The sequence below is a fragment of the Lutra lutra genome, chromosome 6 (assembly GCF_902655055.1).
Source record: "Lutra lutra chromosome 6, mLutLut1.2, whole genome shotgun sequence".
Lineage (NCBI taxonomy): Eukaryota > Metazoa > Chordata > Mammalia > Carnivora > Mustelidae > Lutra > Lutra lutra.
Window position 1 is genome coordinate 66267603 of NC_062283.1, and position 8966 is coordinate 66276568.

The window sequence follows — 8966 nt, forward strand, 5'->3', positions numbered from 1 at the left end:
AAAGACCGAGACCCAGAGCCAGGGTGAGCCCTGGAGACAGGGAGGAGCCTCCTGGCAAGGAGAGGGCAGGGGGATGAGAGCCAGCAGAGCTCCAGGGCAGCCCATCCGTCACTTCTGTCAGTCATCATCCACAGAACCACAAGCAAACTGCATTTGAATGAGAAGGAGAAGTGGCAGGAACTTTGTCTAGCGTTTGCATAATATCAGGGCTCCTCCTCCCGGAATTGAGTGCAGTGTCCCAGCAGGAACCTGGTGTCATACGAGACTCCTCTCGCCTTTGCCCCTCTGCGCTTCAGTCCCCAACACCAGTCTACCTTCTTCTTCTTCTTTTTTTAAAGATTTTATTTTCAAGTAATCTCCACACCCAATGTTGGGCTCAAACTCACAACCCCAAGGTCAAGAGCACCAAGCACCACCGGCTGAGCCAGCCAGGTGCCTGAGACCAGTCTACCTTTGAAGGACTTCTGGAATCCTGCTCTTCGGCCTATCCTTGCCAGGGCCTCTGGCCTCACCAGGACCACTGTCCCCTGCTGTTAACAGTCTCTTGTCTGCCTGCCTCCCATCTCCTTGCTCCCTCAGATCTATTCTCTTTGCTACGAAATATACCACAGCACTCTTTTCCCTAAACCTGGTTATCGTCAAGACAAAACCCCATGTTCTTACTTTGACCTTCAAGATATGACCACCACTCAACTTTGTCCTCACTTCTGCTCCCCTCCTCTAGCTCTACACTGTAGCCCTTTCATCCTTAAAGTCAACACCCCCTCCCACACACCCCGACCAGGGCTCTCTGGCCTCTGGGCTTCCTCAAATGCTCTTCCCTCTGCCTGGAACACGCGCCCTCGGACTAATTCCCGCCCAGACCTTCAGTTCTCAGCTTCTGCACTGCTCACTCCAGGAAGCCTTCCCCAGATTCCCTACCACACCCCAGGGTTAGGTATTTCTGCCCCAATTCCCTGCCACGGCACTTGCCAGGTTACTGTTACTGGCGAATTATAGCAACTCCAATGGGGACAGTTCCCCTGTCTGTCTTGCGCGGACTGTGCCTGCAGGGTGCCTTCCAGCACCCCTGTCACCAGCAAATATTTTTTTGAGCGTCTGCAAAATGTCAGGTGCCACCCATAGACCCTGGGGAAATGATGAGGAATTAGCAAAGTTCTTGTCTTCACTGAGCTTCCACTCCTGGTTCTTGCATATCCCAGAGTTACCAGGGGGCACTGTTAGTTGTATTGTGCGAAAAGGAAAGTGAAGCAAAAGAGGGAGGGAGCCAGGAAGGGTGGAGAAAGAGAAAGAGAGAAAGGAAGGGAAGGAGGGAGGGAGGAACGGTAAGATGGATGAAAGGTGGATTCCTGTCCAAACTTCTGAGTGAGGTAAGCCAAGCTCTTCACAGTTCCAGGTCCTGCCCTGTTCCAGAAGCTTCCTCATCTCTTTTCACTTCACTGCACAGATTTTGTATTCCAGAGAAAATGCAGTTTCCCAACACACCATGATCTTCCCTACCTCTGAGCTTTCGCACGCACTGTGCCCCTTCAAAAGTGCCTTTGCTGGCCTCACGGTTCCTGCTTGCCCTTCACGACTCGGCTCTCGTGTGTCATCTCCTGGTTCAAGTTTCATACTTCCTTCTCTGGGCCCCTGGGACGTAGCACATACCTCCCTTGTGTGTGTCACATGGCATGCTAACTAGTCATCTCTCTGCCACCTCATTCTCCCACTGGACTGTGAGCTCCACGAGAGGAGAGACCAAGTCTTCTTTATCTCGGATCCCTAGAGAGCCTAGACCTGAGTCTGGCCCAGGACGGGTGCTTCAGCGTCTGCTGAACTGAATGGGAAGGTTTTTGATTCCAATCCTGGGCCTTACTCACCACCTCATTTGTCTCCGAGCCCTGCTCAGGCTGACACGCTGCCAAGACCAAGTGCAGGGCTGGTCGTCCGGTCCGCCCAGCCCTTGTGGGGCTCACCACATTTCCCAAGCTGGGATGCCTTTCCTCTGTCATGATGTCACACCCATCCTTACTTTCTTGTGGGTTCTCAACTCCAGTGTGCCATGGCCCCTGGACCGGAAAATGGTCTTAGGGTCCTGAGCCCAAGCAGGGACCCAGAGTGCTCTATTTACCGGTCTCCCCGGGTCCCTGTCACCTGTCCTCTCTTCCCTCAAACGTAACCACTAGCCTAACACCTAACACTATCGATGTGTTGTTGCAGTGTTTCTATAAGCAGAATCACACAATACACCCCTTTCTGAATCTGGCTTCTTTCACTCAACATCATGTTTATGAGACCAATTCATGTTGTCACATGGAACAACCCTGTCTTCATGTTCATTGCTGCCTAATATTCCATTAGAAGAATAGTCCATAATCTGTTTACCCATTCTACCTTTGATGGGCCTTTTGGAGGTTTCTGCTGTTTGATTTTTATACATGAGGCTGTTATGGATATTTTGAAGTCTCATGGTATGCAGACACATGCATTTCTTTGGGGAGAAACCTATGAAAGGCATTGCCGGGTCCTAGGGAAAGCGAGTGGTCAGCTTTAAAGATATTGCCAGTTGTCCAACGTGGTGGCAAACCATTTTCTTTTAATTAAAGAGAAAGTCTAAGCTTACATAAACATCTTTCATATACGGTGGTGGCTGGTAATAGTATTTGACCGCAAGTAGGGGAAGGGGATGTTTAAAAGATGTGGATAGAAGATACTTAAGTTTCACTCAGCACTCCTTATATAGTTGTAATTTTGAAGCTAAAGTCAAACCTAGTGCCAATTTTTTTTTAATTAAGAAAGAACAAGGAAGGGGAGAAAAGTCCATGTGCTTTTCAAATACCTTCTTGGGGTCTTCATAATAGACCCCTTGGTCTCCACTCAACTCTATATCCCCATCTAAAAGTGACCCTCCCTACCCCACGCCTCTGTTCTTAATATGGCAAGCTACAGGGAAACAGAGCACCTAGCCTGAGGAAGGAGGCTATCTCCACCAGGAAGGAGGACCCAACAGGCTGTAAGGAGCAGGAATTGCAGAGCCCAGGAGAGGACAGAGGAGGCCAAACAATACAAGTGGATGAACGAACAGAGCTAATCACACCCAAAATTCCCAAGGAGACACCGAAGGGAGGTGTGGTCTGGATTGGAGATGATCTGGAAAGACTTGCCAGTTAAGAAGGGTTCCAAAGGCAGGGCGACAAAGGGAAAGGGAAGAAAGGGAACACCACCCAAAAGTGTGGGAGGAGGTGGGAGGTGCACATATGTGGACTGTGGGGCATTGCTCCCCTCCCCCTTCCCATTCAGAAGCTTCCACTCACACTTTAACTCACACTCCACCCCACCCCGGAGAACACTGAGCACTCCTCAGCCAAGGACACCACCTTCTTTCCACCCTTCAATCAAGGTCCCACCTGCACCTCTGACCACAGCCCGGAGGAAGTGACTGCTGAGCCGGGCCTAGGGGAAGGAGTCAGGGCCTCTGGCTGCATCTGCTTCTTTGAGAAGGGCTGACTAGGGAAGGTGACCAGCACATGTGTGGGGCACCTTCTTCCCTCACTTGCTCGCTGGCTCATTCCATGCTATGGGCCAGATTCAAGTTCGGCACGAGGGACTGGGGACCCAGGGGTGAAGAAGACACAGTGCTCTGTTATTCCACATGATTTTAGAGAGGGCAGGAGGGACCCCCCTAAATAATGCTTTCCCTCTAAATGACAAATTTTACAGAAACCTGTGCTAGTGGGAACACATTGCTGGGGCCCATCACGGGGCCTGGAAAGTGAAAGACAGACCCTGCAGCTTGAGCTCTGTGAGCTTCTCCTCTCAGTAAACCCAACTCACTGTAAGCTAAGGCACTGCCTCTTTCTTCCTTCCTTCCTTTCTTTCTTTCCTTTTTTAAGATTTTATTTATTTATTTGAGGAAAAGTGAGAGAGAGCACAAGCACCAGACGACCTGGGACGAAGGCAGATGCTTAACCAACTGAGCCACCCAGGTGCCCCCCTAAGGCACTGCCTCTTAGAAGTGCAGATATTAATGAAGGGAACCAGTCCTCAGGATATGGCTCAAGGGAAGGGTGCTGGGCACTGAGGGTGGGCATTCTGACAAGAAAGGGGTGGGGGTCCAGGAGGGGGAGGACCAGAGAAGATGGTGGTAAGAGAAGGTAGCTAAGGCTCCTCCCCCACCTGGCAGATACCCCACCCTTTAGAGCACAGATGTCATTGCTCACAGTGAATCTGCCTCCCTCTTTGGAGCCAACAGGAGCCCCCCACCCCCACCCCACCCCCAGCTTTCCCAGCAGTCAGGAACAGGGTGGAGCTTCCCTCCACCTGAGGTGCCTTATGAAGAGAGAGCAAGGTCCCAGGAAGGGGAGAGTGAGCAGACTCATTCTACACCAACCCTGTGTGGACTTTCCTGCTCCGGGTTTTCACTCTTTTCCAGTGCAGACGTTGGAATAAATCAACTTATACCAACGAAGGCTTATGGAAGCCTAGGGTGTCCCAAAGTCTTCTTAACCAGGAACTTCTAGTCAAAGGAGATGATGGTGTCTCTTTCCATGTCAGTGCCTTATTACTTCAACAAATTAAGTAATCACTTTTCTCACCCTGAGGCTTTCTAATTATGACACAAAAACTATAAAATAGAAGCTTGATAAATTTACTTCCCAAAAAATGTTTTATTTTCAAATTTCTGCATTGCAGATGCTATCATAAACAAAACCAAAGGACAAGCAACAAACTTGGAAAAGTATTTGTGGTTAACATCATAAACAGATAGTTAATTTCCCTAATATATACAAAGAGCACCTACAAATCAATAAGAAAAAAGCCCAACAATCTTCAATAGAAAAAAAGAGTAAGCAAAGGACATCCACAGACAATCCATAGGGCTCAAACATTTGAAAAGATGCCCAGTTTCACCTGCAATGAGGGAACTGCATATTTAAACAAGCACCAACATATGGTTCCTACCTACAAACATCAAACATTTGTCCGTATGCTGATTTGGCAAAGATATGTAGAGACAGCACTCAGATCTTTCTGCTGAGCATGTAAATTGGAACAAATCCACTGGAGAACAATTTGGCTACAGCCCTCAAAATTATAAATGCACATTCATTTGACCCAGCCATTCCACTTCGCTTTTGTAGTTTTTGTATTTGAAACCACCTGACCATATTAACTGTTTGAAAGTAAATTGAACAAATTAAAAACTTCTCCCTAGGGAGGTATGAGAGCCTACTAGGGAAGCCCACAGTCTTTGTGGCTCAGTGGGGATGAAGCCTCTTACTCAGCTACGGGAGATAGTTGAAGTCTGCTTTTTGACCATTAAACAAACTTAAACCGTTTTCAGATACTGTCGTTTATTGTTTTTATGTCTATCTAAGACAGCTGGTTGGTTAGGAAGAGGAAGGAGAAAAATTACTGATTCTAGAGTATAAGCACCCAATATGGGCTTTGGCAATTTGCCTCCCAGTGTTCATCAGCAGATCTGTAATTTGCATTCATCTGATCAAAATTATTTTTAAAGCACAACAAGCTGTCCTGGGCTCTTATTATTGAACAATATTAAAATGAAACAAAAAAGGGCTGATTCTTTCCAACCTGGCTGTGTTTTTATTGGAAATGGAGGCTATGTATAGCCTCCCTGTGTTATGTATGCAGACACACTTAGGAAAAGCAGTCTGAGGGACGCCTGGGTGGCTCAGGTGGTTGATCATTTGCCTTTGGCTCAGGTCATGATCCAGGGGTCCTGGGATTGAGCCCCAGGTCTCCGGCTCTCTGCTCAGCAGGAGCTTGCTTCTCCCTCTGCCACTCTCCCTGCGTGTGTTCTCTCTCTCTCAAATAAATAGGCAAAATCCTTTAAAAAAAAAGGGGGGGGGGTGACCTGAAACCTTCTCTCCCATCTATCATGTGCAAACCAAGACTTGAAACATATGACGAGGAACCAGATGATTCTTCATGATGTGAAATATAAGAATTCCACATGTTATGTCCTGAAAACAGTTTTCTGCAATTGAAAATACTATCAAAGTCACTTTTAAATACATTCAGTCCCTAATGGACACACACTATAACTTGTCATTTTGAATTTGTCTGACAAAGCATGCTTTTCCTTAAGTGGTAAGCTCACTTACCTTGGAAAACCTCAAAATTAGTCCTTATACATTACAAGTATTTAAAAGAATTCTATAATATAACTGTAATAATACATTTCAAAGATGTAATTTTTAAACTGAAAACACTGTGCTTTGAAAAAAGTGCTGAAAGGACCATTTAAAAATATTTTAGGCAATTCCCAACATTATACATTAGTGTTGAGGGTGTCGGAGACTTTTGAATAATTGAGACAGGAGACATTAGCTATGTTTTTGTTGGCTTCCAAGACCTAACAGCCAGATGTGTCATCGCTCAGCATCTGGGCTGCCCAAATGCTGACCCCTGGGGAAGCACCTAAAGGCAGCCAGGCAGGAGTTAAACATTTCCTTGTAGAGACTCCCTATCTGCAGCAATTTATAAGTTATCTTGATCTCGCTTGAGCCTTGTGAAACTTCTATTATCTATATTTATCTACTATCTACCTATCTACCTATCTGTCTTCTGTTACCTGTCATCTATCCATCTATCTATCTATCTATCTATCCATCACCTATCGTCTATCTATCTGTCTAGTTTTTCCCACTTTACAGATGAAAATACTGAGGCCCAGGGAAATTTACGTCATTTGCCTGAAGTCACACAGGTGTCAAAGCCAGGTTTACAACTCTCCTTGACCTGTCACTTAGAGGTAACTATAACAGCCCCAGCTCCTCCCCGCCCACCACCACCACAGACACCTACCCCCACACTGTTCACCCCCTTTGCATTTGAGGACAAACCTGGTGCTTTTGTGATAAAAGGAGCTCAGAGCAATGGTGGGTGGGGTCTGGGAGGCAGTTGGAGGCTGAAGTGTGGTTGGCCTGTAGCTCCCTTAGTGGGGGGCCAGGAGCAGAGGGCCTGGGGGCAGAGGGCATCAAAGTCAGCATCTGCAGTTCTGCTCTATGAACAAACAAATGGCTGATGCTTAGCAATCATCTGTGCCTGAGGGGGCCAAAGCCCCTGGAAAGCTACTTGACTGGGCCCCGTAAATGTTTAAGCACTCGGGTGCTGGTAAGGAGTAAGTAAGTGTGGGGGGTATTCAGGTGCAAGAAGCATGGAAAGGGAGACTTTAACCCTAGGGCTGAGTAGTCTCCTCTCCCCATCCACTGCAATCATGGGCCTCAAAGGTCAGGAAAGGGCTGCCTGGGTCAGGCTGGGCCCCACCCCAGGAGCAAGGGGGAGGAGTGAGAGACCCTAGAGTCCAGGAGCCCCCTCCCCTCTCTCATTTAATTGAGGTTAGTTCAGTGGGAACTAGGCATTGAATTGGGGCTTAGGTGGTTCCTTTCTGGGGGTCACACTCTTCTGGGTTTGTAGCTGTCTGACTTTATTCCTCCCCATTCCTTCACCCCCTCCTAACAGGGCCACTCCATGGGCCTCTGCTTCCCCGGTCGACCTCAGTCCCTCCCGGGCATGGAACCACTGATCCCTGAAGGGTCTAACATCCGCTGGCCCAGCCAAGTGGAAAACAAGAGTGAGTGCAGCTGAATCATGGGGGGAAGGCATCCAAGCAGGACCAAGGTCCCAGGCCTGCTCTCCCCTTGGTGGAGGACACTGGGCTTCCCAAACGGGGTTGCTGTCAACTGGGAGCCCTTGTCTTAAACCACCAGGACCCTTGGCCACCAACAGCTTCATCACCACCATCTGAAGGCTGGGCAGGGTATTGTATAAGTGGAATCTGAAGTGGGCAGCGTGCTGCGCAAGTGGGATCTCTTTCCAGGTTTTCTGTCCATCATGGATTTAAAGCAGTTCCTCTGAGTGCCAGGAGAGCTCTTAGCCCTATGCGGAGAGTGAAAGCTGCCATTGCATATCCACTCTCACTTTCTTCCTTATTATACTGGGAGGTATTGTGGGAGGTGATGAGGTACCCAGCTTAAAACAGACAAATAAACATTTCCCACACTCCCTTTCACAGCAGGATGACTGATGATGCACTGATGGTGAGGGAGGGGGAAGGTTTCAGGGGAAATGCAGTGAGCATCCTAACTGAGCTGACAGGTGCCTTTTGCCATATCTCCCTCCTTCCTCAAACTTGGATGTGCTGGCTGGAGCTCCAGCTGCTCTCTTGGACTATGAGGTGACCCAAAAGATAAAAACCTGTGCAAAGGATGGAGAGACACACAGCTGGAAGGAGCCTGGGACATCACAACAACATGGAGCTGATGCTGAAACTCTAAACACTAGCTCATCTATGGAGTTCTTCTACAGGAGAGAAAACAAAGCTCTATCTTACTAATTCACTATCATTTTGAATCTCTCTTACTAGCAGCCAAATGCAATTCCTAACTGAAACATTGAGCTTCCCTAAAATTCCCTCCAAACAGACATAGGTTCCCATTCTCCAAAGATCTCAGCCAAGAGGGGATGATGTCACACACTGTGTGGTCTTTGGGCATCGGGCGGGATGGACTGGGGGTAGGAGCAGCGCAGACAGAATGTGCTCTACGTGCTCAAGCCTGAGACACCATCTACCATCATGGCATCATCCTCAACAGATGGGGGTGGGGGGGGGTCCTCATCGCTCTGTTGTCAGAAACAAAACAAAAGCCCTTAGAATCAAGGTTGACTTCCTATCCTGGATCTATAAGGATCAGCTTCTCCTTGCTTGCTCACCCTTCCAGGAGCTTTCTGGGCTGACCAACGAAGAGCCAGTAAGCCTCCAGTTATCACCCCTCTCTGGTATCTGTTGGAAGCAGATGCCCCTGATTGCCTGCCTCACATGCCCTCCAGGCACGGGTCTGCTTGCAGCTACAGCTATGGTGGACAGTCCCATGGAAGCTGCTCTCTGCCCCAGGACGTCCCCCAACATCTCAGCAGCCTGCTTGAGCTGTGCTCAGGCGGCACAACAGGGATTTGAT